Consider the following 15356-nt stretch of genomic DNA (forward strand, 5'->3'; position numbering starts at 1 on the left):
GCAGAAAGAGGTCACATCAAGCATGCAGCAAGCACAAGTGTCTGCTGTTTTTCCTTCTTGCTTCCTTAAGTGCTCCCTATGAGAATGTGGCAAATGAGACTAGTGCTCCCTGCCACTGTGCAGGGAGCACTAAAAGAAATTATCTACTTAAAAGTTCTGAACAATTTCCACTCCTGAAAAAAGCCAGAGTCCATCACATTACCTGTGTGGCTCTCTGTCAGTAGCTCACAGTGTCTGGAAGAGCACACCCCCACATATCCATATGAAAGTTTAACATAAAACTACCACATTGTCAAGCTTACAGTGTAATACAGGCTGGCATCAGCCTTCTGGTGATGCAGAAGCAAACAGCAGTGTTAAAAAAGAGCCAGTGACTTGAAAGGCCTCCAGTAACGGGGTAGAGGAAAGGTACAGATTCTGTGGAGATTTTTGGCACTGTGTGCCACCTCCCCTTGCACACTGTCTCCAGTGAAAATGTCTCCTGCGAAAATCTAAGTGGAGATGCAGCAACTGAGAGTTTATGGTCAGTGGGTCAGGTTAAAGGCCATAAGAAGCCTAAGGTTTACTTGGCTTATTAAAAGTTACAGAAAGCCTCATCTCTAATAAGGTTTTGCCAGGTGCTTGCTAATGCAGATGAAGAATGGCTTAATTTTTCCCAGTGAAGATAGAGCCCAAAACATTCTTTGCAACCAGCATCAATTAGTTCACCAGCAGCAGAGCTACCATTTCCTGCAGAAAGGTCAGAGGCTGTTTGCAACTTTCTGAGTCAAAAACAAAGCTTAAAACTCCAGCTGAAAACCACATAGCAGCTGTATAGAGCACTGTAATTGCCCCCAGATTGCAGCAACTGACTACAAGAACCAGAACTAGAAACAAAATCCTGCCCAGGAGAGAATACAGGTTTTTGTTGCTGATAGTAAAATCAGAGCAAATATGTAAGTAGAAGAGCAGGACTGTACTTTGTGTGCACAGCATGACGGCTAGGATATGGTGTTTCAGAAATAAATGGGGTAACGAGCTGATGTGTGCATTACATGAGAGCCCATCCTCTCTACACTGAACATTGTGTAAGAATTCAGGAGGCAACACGGAAACCTCTCGATAGCCCTGCTTCCCCTCTGGTTCACATCAGCACAAACAGAGGTCTGGGTTGCTGGAGAGGTATGGAAATGACTGTGAGGTGACAAGCTGGGAGGCCAGGCAGGCAGGTGAGAGGGACCCTGCTTAGCCCAGCCTGGAGAAAAGGGTTTTAACCTTGATGCCTGAGCTTTGAGCTGGAGGGAGGGCAGACAGCTGGTGAGAGCGGACACAGTCCTGGAGGTGCTGGTAGCCCAACACAACATCCCATCAGTGTATAAAGTCAAATTTAGCAAATTAGATTAATAGAGAGGAGTTGATGGGAAACTTTGACACTTACATAACATGTATCAGCATACATGCTTTATTCTACAAAGGCTTTTCAATACCCAAATTGTCATTGAGATAACCGAGATCAGACTGATCAACAACTCCTCAACATCACTTTGTACTGTATTTTGATGTTAAGGGATTAGTTTTGTAAACACACACCCGCGTGGGAAAGTAGCAGTGCAGATAAGTCATAGGTGGTTCCATGACGGCTTGTGAGGAAAAACTGAAGGAGCTTGGCTCATTCAGCCTGGAGAAGAGATGGCTTCATGGGGACCTAACAGTGCGTACAGGGATGTTGTCAGGACAACAGATCCAAGATCTTCACAGTGGTGCACGGTGAGAGGAGGAGAGACAACAGGCATAAGCGAAACAGGTGAGGTTGAGACTGGGTATGAGGAGAAACTACTTCCCATCAGGACAGTCAGGCAGAGGCACAGCTTGGCCAGCAGGGTTGTGCAGTCTCTCCTTGGAGGTTTTCCAGACCTCACTGGATAAAGCCTGAGCAACCTGGGCTGGCCCTGCTTTAAGCCAGAAATTGGACTTAGAGACCTCCTGAGGTCCATTTCAACCTGAATTATCTTGTGATCCTCATTGAGAATGTAACACCCTAGTGGGTGTCCAACCATCTCACCTCTCAGTCCATGAAAGGCAGGCTGAGGTATCAAACAAGAGGGGGTTTTGTTTTGTTTTTTCCCAGGTTTGGTCAAAGATGTTCTACAGTGCCCTAGCTATGAGTCAGAGCCCCATACCTTGGTCCAGAATGCTTAGACCTTGGCAGAGCAGTGGTTCATAAAAGGGCAGAGATCAAACTGTATCCAAGTGCTAACCTCAAAAAACACTGCTTACAGCAGCACAACGTAACTGGGATTGTGTGCAGCACCTCACACTGAGCTCCAGGTGCATTTTCAGACCTGCTAATTGATGGAGAACAACTACTGCTGGCTGTGCTCTTGCTGACGCCACCTTCTGTGTCGTACCACTCCAATGGGGCTCTGCTGCCTCACCTTCAACCTGCTGCTCACCTGGACCTTTCCAGCCTGGACTGATGGCTTATTTCACCACAGGTATAAGAATTTGCACTTATCTTCAGTGAACTTTGTGAGGTTTCTGTCATCCCATTCCTCCAGCTTACCAGCATCCCTGTGAACGACAGCCCTGACCTCCAGTTTGCCCTCCACCCAGTTTTGTGCCATCCATGAGCTTTGGAAATAAAATTAATTAAAGTTAGACCAAGGTCTTCTTTGGCCCACAATGTGTTTGTGTCATATCAGAGGCAGAAATGGTATTTAAAACAAAAAGTTCACACTTGTGTGTCGGTCTCCTCCATAGATAGGTCGGAACAGCAGAAAGAGCAGAATTATGGCATGATGCACCATTGACACTTGGATTCTGAGTGGGAAAAATCACCCAACACCATTAAAAGTGGATCCTTTGTGAAACCCACCAGCTCACAGTCACTCAGCTCCAGCCCAAGCTGTGGGCACATTTCAAGTCCTCAAGGCCAGTTCATCCGTAAGAGTAAAATCAGGACTTTGTGTCTGCAGAGGCAGCTGACACAACATACCCTGGTCTTCTGCTGTGAATTGTAGATAACCTATGCTTAATACAAATAAAAACATATAAAGAACAATCACAATTATCAGTTCACCATGATTTATTTCTGTACTTGAAATAATTTAAGGCTATCAGTCTAGTTGGTAGCGACTGATCCATAATTGTTCTGACATTTGGCTCTTTATTCACAGTGCCAGACCAGAAGGAAAAAAAAGAGCATGTAAAGACATCCTGTCCTCCCTGGGACTGAGGCACACAGAGAAGATTGCGTGATTCCTGGATGGAGTGAGCCTTCCAGGCTCCAGGACTATGCTAAAAATACTGAAGTCCCAGAAAAAATAAAGGAGGAAAAAAAAATCTTGTCACTGCCAGCATTACTAATCAAGTACTAATGTTTATGAAATGAAAATTTTCTATGGCAGCTGGTGTTTTGCTAAACTTATATACATTTCCTTAATAGTGTTTTCCATGTTATCGCTGGCACTGTCACTCTAAATGTAATATAATTTTGTTGCAATAATAAAATAGTACACATACACAGTTTATAGAAATTCCTTTTCCCTACCCTAGCTTGACAATAACTCAAACTGCCTGAGAAAGTGCAGTAACAGCTTGTTCATCACTGTCCCAGGTGGTTGTATAAACCACTCTAGGGGTCCTGGTCAAAGTGCTTTTGTCCTGTTGAAAAGTTTCTTTGAAAGCCTTGTAAGTCAGGAACAATTCCTTGTGGATTCGTGACACAGATTTTTAAAAACTTTGATGCTTAGAAATATCTGATGGAAATCCCCACACGAGCTGCCTGGACTGACGACAACAGGCCCACCACCATCCTGCCCAGCCGAAACCTGCTGGCCTGGCAGCTTCTGTCTCCACCAGACTGGGAGAAAAACGTTTTCCCAGTTCATTTGCAGTTGGCCACTGGAAACCCTGAGTACTGATTCCTGAGTGTTGTGCCGGCCCACCCTGAAACGCAAGTGTCCCTACAGCAAACTCTCAGCAACTTGCCCATGGAGAGGTGTGAGGCTGCTGGTGGGGCTCATCACTGAGCCTGAGGATGAGGGTGAACGTGGGAAGGCTTGTCCTAAGGTGTTAAACTGTACCAAGTTTTACCTTAAAAACTTCCTTTCCTAACTTTTCATGTAGAAAAAGAAAAAGCACACACAGACAAAAATGTAAAAAATATCCCTCCCAGCCATTGAAACCTGGGTCTCTGACCTGGCCTGCTTTGCAGGCCACCAAGCCCCTTTTGCTTTGGGTAGGAGGGAAATCCCTGGGAGGATGCGGAAAGTGAGATTTGGAGGGGAGGTCCTCACATCACCCCCTGAATACTTGTGGAAACAAAGGTGTGTGGAGAGTCCCATCCGTGTAGAGTGTATTTCCACAGTGGAGACTAACAGCAGAGACAATGCGAAGATCCAGGTACACCAGGACTACAGCACACACACATTTACACCCACCCATACAGTGAAGCCCATCTGTCATCACTCCAATCCCTGACAGGACATGGAGTGGACAAACAAGCAAGGAGCAGCCGCTGAGGAGAAGCTCCTGGGGGAACCCGCTTAGCATCACTGCTTCCACAAGTGCTGTCTATGCAACAAAATGCCATATAGCTCATATAGGTCTAGCAGAGCTGTATGCACACGGGCTGGGTGGGGTGTACCTGTCCCCTACCTCTGATACAGCATGAAATCCCTGTGGAGCTAATTCATCCTGCCAGGAAGCTGACCTTAGGATGGACCAGAGCATATCCTCACTCAGTAGACAAGGAAACTGAAATAAACTGAAGATTTGTCTTTATGAGTACAGCTCCCAGGGCAGTAGGGCTTTTCCTCAGCTCTACAGCAGCAATAAAAAAGGAATTACAGAAACTCCGTTATCTTAGGTGTATGCATATTCCTGCAAGAATTAGGAAAATATTAAAACCAGAGCAGCTACTGTCAGTGCCATTTCATCAGAACGATTTGCCTGCTGATGAGAGACAGGTACTGTCCATGTGCCCCTCTGGAGCAGCCGAGCTCCCGGGGCTGCAGGACCCCAGGGGCTGCCAGCCCGTGTTTGGGGGAGCTCCAGACAGAGGTGCCCCTGCCGAGCTGGGGGGCTGTGCAGGACAAGCAGCGCTGCCACCTCCCTTTTTGTCCTGGTTTGCTCTTCTTTCCCCATTCTGGCAGGTCTCTTCCCTTCCCCTCTGCCTCCTGCCAGCATAGTTCAAGAATTAGCAGGGGATGCTTTTTGGCCTCTTTGTCATTACATTTAATTAGAAGACACTCTCGTTTACTTTGCTTTCACTCTGCTGCCTGGCAGAGTAATTTGCATTTCACAGGCAATTCTCTGGCCTTGTTGAACGTCTTCTACCTGAAGTGAGCAACACAGAGAATCACGCCGACCCGCTTGGCAGCAGCAGCTGTGGCACAGCCAGAGCCGACAGCTGAAGGAACACCTGGGAAGTCTACAGGGTAGCTAAAAATTAACAATAAAAAGGAAAAATACTGAACATGTGGTAGGCCTGGGCTGTCAAAGGTCACTGCAGACACAGAGCATCATGACAAGGTCGCACACAGAGAGTAAACCAAAACCCTGAACCTCTCTCCAGTGTAGAGCAATGAGAAAGAAGTTTTCACATGCATCCAGCCTTAAACTGATCCTGAATTATTAAAATTAGTGGGCCAGGAACAATTAGTACATCCCTATAGAGGTGTCAAATTGTGGTGGGGCACCCTGTTCACCCAGTGCCAGCACAGGGCAGCCTCTCCTTGGGGACAGTGGATCCTCACTAGAAGTGAAATAAAATGCAACAAAGTACGTACTCATGAAATCTTAAAAATGATTCATTGTTGGGAACGTAATTGAGGAACAGAATGATGAAAAGAAGCCTGTCTGCTGTATTTTTCACCACTTATTCACATGAGGGTTTTTTGGTCTAGTTCACTTCAAGCAACTGCAGTCATCTGGCAGAGCTGAAAAGCAAATTAAAATGTCAGCCCTGGAATTTGTTTTGGCCAGAGATCTACAGAGATAGGAAGGTACGATAATTGTTCGGTTCGCAGACTCTAGGCACTTCAGTAGATTTATCTGTGGATAAAATTAAGTAAATTGCCTTGAAAGGAATAATTTATTGATATAATTAATTAAATGGGCTGCATTTTTTTTTTAAGTAGTATCAGAATCTGCTCTGTTTTCTATAAAACTTCAGTGTGTTTAGTGGAATTTGCAATTATCTAAAGCTTTCTTCTGCATTTTATTTGCCTAGATGGGGCACAACCAAAGAAATCAAATGACTTTCCGATGACAGCATGAGAATTAAGGAATGTAAAGTAGATATAGGGTTTAAATGCTGCAGTAGAGACACAGTTTTACAGAAGGAAAAGCACGTCTATACGTGCATCTGCTGTACACACGGAAGCTGCATTACAGAAGATTATTAACCAAGCTGGCTCAACACTTCAATTTCTATTCTCAAAAAATTCTTAAAAAACCTTAATCTAGAAAAGTCATGATTTTGAGTAATTCACTTGGAAACCACCATATGTACTCAGAAAAAGGTAATTTTTCAAGCTGTTGAAACAGTCTGCCTGAAAAGCCTTCCAAAAATCTCACTGTGCACCCAGCACTACTACAAGGGTGAGCCCAGCTGCAATCTCAACATTCTTTACGTGAGCTGATGGCCAACGCGCCGCAACCTGTGGCCACCTTCAGTTTAAGCGAGACACAGAGAAACGGGCTCTGCTCTGGTTCCCAAGGCCTTTCCCAGCATTAGAAGCGCTCCAGGTCCCACTTCAAGGCACAGTGATGGTTTGTCTAGGCGGCTCAGACACCCCTGCCCATTTCCCTCACACACTTTGCCTACCATCTCCAAACTACGCTTGCCCCACGCACCTCTTGTTCTTTGGTTGACCAGTTTTTTTTGACCAGGTACCAGGTTTCTCAGTTTTCGGTAGCAGAAATCCCCGTTGCACCCTTTCAGACTCCCCAGAGCCCTCCATCCCCAGCTGCAACAGCTGTTCCCCATCACTTCTCCTGCACCCAACCCTACTTTCCCTATCATATCGTGCACCTATTCTCCTCCCCATCCTTCCATCCTCTTGCACCTGCTGGTTCTTCTTGCACCCCTGTAAGTTAAAGTATAGCAGATTTAAGACAGACCTAACTTGGTTGTGCAAAGCTCATTAAAACCAGAGGAGGAAAAAGTGATGTAGAGAGTCTGAATAAATTTAATCTTGGACTAATGAGTGGATTCATCATGTGGAAGAAGAGAGATCATTGGGGGCAGGAGAAAGAGCACTGTATTTGGACTTGCAGAAGCTGCAGAGATCCAGCCAGGGAGCGTCAGTACTCTGGCACATCACGTTCACTGTGCTCTGCTACTGTGAATCACCATAAACTGCACGGCATAAGGTTTTATGTACCAACCGTGGGCGTGCAGTCGATTTTAATTGTACTTCATGTTGTGACAAGCCTTCGGAAAGAGACATTGTTCTGATGGAAATGTTTTCTTTCATTGTCACCTTTCCCATCTATTCAAGATCAAAGCAAATTGTAGAAAAATGGAGCCTGTAGAACAGAGCGGTTGAAGCAGATCGTTACACAGCTCCTGTCAGCTCAAAGGAAAGAACAACAAAAGCAAACAGCAGCGATGCCTTCCCACAACACGGTGCAGACGGACACTGCGGTTACTCTCCGGACAGAAGTGAGATGGAATCATGGTGTGTGCTACAGGAACCCACTGGCAACGTGGCCTTGGCTGAGATGGCTGGTTTTGCCCTGCATCCACTCCCTGCTGGGCATCATTACAGCTCTGAGTATACTTTGGTCTGTGGCAAATCTCCCTGCTCATGGGTGGGCTTTGAACTAAGAAACAGTCAAAGCTCCTGTTCAGGCAATGTAGGTGTCCACCAGCTACCCCTCACATTCAGGTGAGACTGCAGGGATCACCTTTTACCTTTTCTTTCTATGTTTACACACCATCTGGCATTGCAAGCTTCCCACCCTAACCCCAATTGCTAATAAAATGGCAACGCCTGCAACACGTTTCTTGTTCTGAAAGAACAAAAACCCCATCTGGAAACTGCAGATATATCAAATTTATTAAGAAAGGAAAAACTGATCCTTTCTATGCTATTAATACTATTGGCTTGTAATCTCTTGATGCAGTTTAGATATTACGGAGTTTCAGATTTAATATTCTGCCCAAAGGATGATATAAAAGCCACTATTGATTTCCACTCCCTGTAAGCAGGCTTCATCTCTATGTAAATTAAAGATTCTCTAATATATTTCACAATATAGATTAGTTGTCATTCGAGCGTTGATCTATTCTCATACCAGCAGGCTGACTTATTGGGAAGTTCCAGACAATAACGCACCTAATGAAAACTGGTTAGACCTTTGCGTATTGACACCTGCATCAACAGACCCACCATTAAACATCCTAAGGAAAATCTGGGATGGATCTCTTCTGAGAGAAGGAGTGGCGTACACAGCGACACCGCAAAAAGCATCACTCACCTTCGTTGTCCCAAGGGAAGAATCATTCCCTTTCTTTTTACCAGAGCGGGACAGCAGAAGACACCCATCTCTTCTGTCTCTCTTCTGTCTACCAACTGTTCAAATATCTGGAGAGGTTCCAGAAAAGTGACAAAGCAAAGCAGCTGAGACCTGAACACCCCAAGCAGCTTCTCCTCCAGCAGCACGCCTGGGGGAGCAGGGAACATCAGCACTGCAACCTCTTCCTTGGGGACCAGGAATCGTTTGGTTTTTCCTCTTCAGAGCGATGGTGGAAGCAGCAGTGGGACCGGCATCGGCAGTCACTGCCCTTTGGGGTGAAAGCTTAACCCCATCTGGATGATCCTTGTCACACACTGTGGAAAAAATAACTCTTACCAGAGGCACCAGGGACTGGATGAAGCCCTGCACAGTTTGGTCTCACCTCCAAGCTGACCCTGCTGCGAGCAGGGCAGGATTGTCCTGTGGTCCTGTGTGAAAGAGCAGAGGAAAGGCTCTCTGCTAAGACTTACTCCCACCACACAGAGGAGTAATGGGAGTCCAAGGAAACAGCACGAGCTCTGTGTTCCACATCACCTCACCATCCAAATCTATGCTTTATCACAGAAGGGGAAAACCTGAGGCTTGCCAACACCTCGCTCTGCCCCTCCCGCCCTTTTCTAAACAGCAACCAACACACTCTCTCCTCCTCACAAAAACATCCTTGTCAAGCCCAACAAAGCCCTCAGGTTATTTCTCATTAGGCTGCTGCTGGGCATTAGAAAATCTCTCAGCATGGTGAAACTCGAAGCACATCTCCCAGGCAAGCCTGGGCAGGAACAACCAAGCTTTTCCAATCTCTTCTTAGTCAGCTACAGCCATCAGAAATCCAATGATGAAACCTGCTGTGCAAACTCACCTTTACAACCTTTTTTTTGTTATTATTATTTAGTGATTTTTACTACTGTGTAACTAAGCAGCAGAACGGCACATCCATTGCCAACCATACATACTCCCCGGTGTAGAAAGAAGGACTCTTACCATGTTTAACTCAAGCATTGTGTTTACAACACCACAGCTGGTGAGCAGAGATGCTCAGCTTCCCTGGGGCTTCAAGCACACAACAGAAGGCAAGGGACATGCAATGGGCACAAACTGACACACAGGAGGTTCCCTCTGAACACCAGAAAATGCCTTTTCACAGTGAGGGTGACTGAGCGCTGGCACAGGTTGCACAGAGAGTTGGCGGAGTCTCCATTCATGGAGATACTCAAAAGCTGTCTGGACATGGTCCTGTGTAACCAGCTGTAGGTGGCCCTGCTTGAAGCAGAGGGGCTGGAGCAGACAAGCTCCAGAGGTGCCTTCCCACCTCAACCCCTCCGTGAGCCTGTGAATGAAAACCTTAGAACATCCAACACCCAGCTGCTGCAATTCACCCACCTCTCCCAGCTCCCCTGGAGGCCTCCGCTTGGTTTGTGCAAAGTCACCTCACAGCCAGGGCAGCCTCAGGGGACCCGTGGGGACACTCATGGGCAGGAGCTCAGCAGAGGTGCAGCAACTCCCTCAGCTGTCACATCTCATCACTTCAGTGCTCGTAGCTTCACGGCAGCTCTGCCTTGTTCCAACTTTGTTAAGGGCTGGTGGACTTGGCCTCCAGTGCACTGAGGTTTTTCTATACACTTGCTTGTGCCACAGCACCACTCAGTTGCCCAGAGAGGAGCAACCAGTTGAAATATCCACAGAGGACCGTTCCAGAGTCTCCATTCTCCTGCAGCTATCGCACTCGCAGAGCAGAGCTCACATTAGATCATCACACAGCAGATGAGTTTCTCTTATTTCAGAAGGCTTGCCTGTGCAGGGCAGCGCCTCCACAGAGAACACGTTCATTGGGGGAAAGAAGTTGAAGAGACAATCAGCGATGTTAAAGACACTGAAATTTCACAAAGGTACGTAGGAATATTTGCTCTGTGGTTGTATAGAAATATAAAGGCTTTAAGAGTTTGAGGAACAGTGAAGTGGGGGAATCTCCATATGTTCAACTTCTGCATCTTTCTACGTTCTCATGCAGGTAAATCTTAACTAGAATAAACTCTTATGATTGCCCCATTTGTCCACTGGAGGTCAGCATCTTTCTACAGAAAGGCAGTCCCTCTAACCCGGTGTGTTTGCGGGGGACACAAACCCCGCAGCAGCACCTTGTTCTCCTGCCATGGGATTTTAAGGCTTCATGTACCAGAAGACAGAGGCCTAGTACAGGTCCGTCCCTGACAAAGGAACACCTCTGCTCACACATCCCTTCTTAATCAAGCTAAGCTTCTAATAATGTCACACAAAGAATTAAAGGAACCTCAAATGTATTGTTTTCCCAGCTACTAAGCAGGTCTGAGCAGGGCAAAAGCTGCCAGGGCTCCCCTGCAGCTCTCCTGCCGGCCTTGTAGGAGTCAAGGCCAAGCTCCCCTCTGGGTAAAACAGCAGGAATTCCTAGCTGAATAAACATTTTCAAACACCTTCATGCTTCCTGCATTATCTGGCCTTGTATTTTGATCTGATACTGAAGTGTAGTTGCCAGCTGATAGATTTTTACTGTCTATCTGACGAGCCCAGCTGGCTTGCTTGCCAGGATGAGCTGCCGCACGGGTGGTGCAGGAGATGTGCTGCTCCACGCTGCCCCCAGAACCGCTGCCCCCAGAACTGCTCCTTCATCAGCAATGCTGCTCCAGCAGCTGCAAACGCTTCGCCAGATGTTCAGCACATCAAAGATACAGGTGTTTGCCTCTCCCAAGCCGAGCAATACGTGATGCTGAAGGATGACAGCAGCTGTGGACATGAGGGAGTGAGCACAGCAGGGAAGGGTGAAGAGCTGTGAAAACAGAGCTGTTTAGCTGTCACACCTAGGTCACAGCCACCCTTTAGGCATTGTCCATTAGGGTATTTTAGTTTGGATCAGAAGCTCTTAGGAGGCAGATCTGCATGTTCACACTTGCCACGCTTGATCCCCACCATGGAGCAGCACGTGGATTTGATTGCTTCCAGACACACCAAGTGTCAGAGCAGCTCTCGCTGCAGCAGCGGGCGCCTCGCTCGCGTGAAGCAGAACCCCTGAAACGCTGAGCAGCCCTTTGGGGTGAAAGCTTAACCCCATCTCGAAGATCCTTGTCACACACTGTGGAAAAAATAACTCTTACCAGAGGCACCAGAGACTGGATGAAGCCCTGCACAGTTTGGTCTCACCTCCAAGCTGACCCTGGCTTAGACTCAAACCCTTCAGGGTCTGCTTCTGACTAGCACAGACATGGTCTGACCAGCGAGCCGACATCATGGCTGTTTAGCCTGCAGCTTCACCTGTATCCAGTAGATAACTTGTCATCTGTAAATCTCAAGGCGATTCCAGTGGAAGGGAAATCACGTCATCGGGGACTCTCCTTGCCTTCATCTCTCCAGTTTGGGCACCAAATGGAAAAACTGAGGCATGAAGTCTGATGAGGGGAGACAGTCCCCATGCCAGGTCTCCAAAGACCTGGAACTTTCAAATTCTACATTACTTTCTTTCGCTTCTGTGCCAACAAATTAATGGTGCCTTCAATAACTTCACTTCTGTCCTGCCATGACGATGATGTTTTCAAGCGTAAACTTTGCTCTTGCCATCCCACTACCTCCATTTCCATTCCACCTACACTTCTTGAGCCAACAAGTTTTTCTACATATTTTCTACAGCAGTGGGATCCCTGCTAGCATTCAAACAGATGGCTGAGAATAAATCGTTGCTGCCTGAAACCCAGAGAGAAGCAATACCTGCAGCAGGCTGGTAATTACAGCAATTGTGCAAAGCTCACACCTGGAAGCCTTAAAATAGAGCTGTGGCTTAGAATTATGCTTTACCCACATATTCCTTAAATACCCTACCCACCGAACATCTGTGCTCTGCTTTCTTTGCAGAAAACATTCCCAGTTCACTAGACTCCTTTAATAATTCTTGTATTCATGAATTTTAAATAAGACTTATTTTACTATTTAAATGTCAAGTCTATTTATCCTAATCAGGTATCCAGGCCGGCAGCACTGCCAGTGCCGTTTGTACTCTCGTGTCCCCTCTGATCAGAGAAGGAAATAAAAGCTGAGGCAGGCAGATGGCTGGATCGAAGAGAAAGGTCATTACACACTGCAACAGATAAGGTGAAGAGGATAAAACAGATAAGGTCATCTTCAGGGAGAAGGTTAAAATTTAGCCTCAGCATTCAGAGGGTGTTTCTGTATAGAGATAAAACAAAAACAAAGAGAAGTATCATAAGTTACTCACCAAAGTATCTTCTCCTATTGTTTAGCACAGGAGAAATCCTGGCCTTTCTCCTCTTCCCCATCTGTCCTAAAAAATACCTTATTTTCCAACCTCACATTTAAGAGACAGAAGAAAGCCACAGATCTGTGGTGTTATTCTCCCTAAGCGAGGCATCCTGTACTTAAATGGTTTTTCTCTGGTAACACAGTAAGTAAGAAGCAACATTACAGCCAGACAACCCCTGTAATCTCTTATGTCAAGTCATTCTAGTTTTTGCCAGCTGCTTCACAATTTGATATACTTTAACTAGGTCTGAAAATCCCTAAAGTAAGGATTTATTATCTCTTTTGGCAAAGTATAAAGTCTATCATGCCATATAAATCATTCATATAAATTCTAGAAACGTAGCAAGAAATATAGGTCAGGAGGAGCACCAGAGGAGAGGGATGGAGCATCCTTTACTTAAAGCATGTGGTAGACCTGATTCAGTTTCCTAGACAGAACAACTTGAAGAATGAAGATGGCTCTTAAATAATTTAAAAAGCAAAGGATGGCTTGACAGTCACTGGGGGTTTTGAAGAGAATACAGAGGATGAAGAAAAATGAGAACTTTTTTCCAGGTAAGAATCTGTCTGATAGTTGCCTTGTACCCAACTGATTTCTATCTTGCATATTTTTTGTAAAGATTTGTGAAATGTCACAATGGTGGTTTTCAGCAGTTATGGCAAATCAGTGACTGGTCACTAGGAAGAGCAATGAGCCAGCAGGATCCACCAGTTTAAGTAAACTCCATGTGCTCCTGGGAGTCATTGACATTTATAATCAAGATCCAAGTGTATGTCAGTATTTCAATGTATATATTGCAACAGCGCTGCACACATTACATACCTTACTGTTCTCTTGTCACAGTCGGATGAAACATTTTTATGACCCTATACAAGAGTTATAGAATCACAGAATGTCAGGGATTGGAAGGGACCTCAAAAGATCATCCAGTCCAATCCCCCCGCCAGAGCAGGAACACCCAGATGAGGTTACACAGGAATGTGTCCAGGCGGGTTTTTGTCTCCAGAGAAGGAGACTCCACAACCTCCCTGGGCAGCCTGTTCCAGTGTCTGTCACCCTCACTGAGAAGAAGTTTCTTCTCAAATTTAAGTGGAACCACTTGCCATTCAGCAAGTCAGAGACAGGTAACTGATAAGGGACTAGAAAATTAAATTTGCTAGAGAAATAAAACATTAACAACAGGATTACTCAGAAAACTGAACAGGAATGCATCAGCCTGATTTTAAAGAAAAACAGAGAAAACAGATGAGTTCTGCCATCTCCTTCGGTACAGTTGGTAGAACTCCTGTTTTGGGCTCCTCTGACAGGCAGATGGGACATACTGCCCCGTATTAACTGGCATTAGGGTAACTTTGTCAGATTCCCAGCCCTTTTTTCCTTCCTCTAACCCACACTGCTTTGGCAATGGGTGATTGCTCAGCAGGGCAGAGAGTTTTCACATGATATTACAGCGCGTTAGTGATTGAAAACGCTGAGTGACTTGGAAAGGCAACATATCGAAGACAAGCTGTTGAGACACCTCAGAAAGAGCTGCCCTCAGCTCTCATCTCCAAAGCGCTCTGCATGTGACCCCACCATGAGAAAAGCGCTGAGGTCCTCCCTGCTCCAGCTAATTAGATCAGAACTTCTCTGTCGGCAGCAGTAAGAGCTAATCTCTAAAGAGACTACTATGTTTAGCTAAGAATCTCTCAAGGGCTACTTATCTTCTTATCCAGCTGAAAAAAGGCCCAGTCCAGCACAAACTTATGAGACTGCTTTCCAGGTGTAAGAATGCCTACCTTGGTCAGCCACAGATCAGAACACATTTCTCCAGAGAAACCTACAGATACTTGACTGCACACAAGAAACACTTCTCCTCCATCTATTACTACAGAAAGCAAAATATTAAATCCCTTCTTCCCGTCTTGTAACGAAACGTTTTCCCAGTGTTCCTATTATTTCTATTCACCTCTAATGACAGACAATGGTTGATTGGAAACCCACAGCCCTTCCAGGAGTTCCCACATGCAAGGGAACTGGGAAGGTTGTTCAGTGACAAGCTCGAGTCACTCCCAAATGCTTTGTGACAGATGCCGGGCCCTGAGGGATCCTAGCAGGGTTCATCATTCACTTTCATTCCCCACACAGCACTGAGCACACTGACAATGTTTAAATGCATGAATACAAAGCTGCCTCAAGATGCTGAAAATCCTCAGATTTCTGTGTGTGTGTGCACGTATGTACGTCCTGGTATCAGGAACACCTCGAACTCAGAATTAACGGGGCAAGAAACTTTACCCAAAGTGAACTACAGCAGGTTAATTTTGGTAAAGGAAAAGGGGTATTGACACTTGGAAGAAAAAAAAAGAAGAAAAAAAAAATTAAATTAAAAAATATCACTGTCAAAGCCATCTTTGGATAAGCTGTTCCAGTATGTCTTTTACCCTGCTGCTAGGAAATAGTAGCTCAAGATTGACTTGCGCAACCTCAGCTTCCAGCCACAAGATTCTAATGAAATTTTCATCACCAGGTTTATACTCAGATCAGTTTATAGTGAGATTTTAAAGATTTTCAGAAGTTACACATTTGC

Source organism: Streptopelia decaocto (assembly GCF_964273445.1).
Source record: "Streptopelia decaocto genome assembly, chromosome: 1".
Lineage (NCBI taxonomy): Eukaryota > Metazoa > Chordata > Aves > Columbiformes > Columbidae > Streptopelia > Streptopelia decaocto.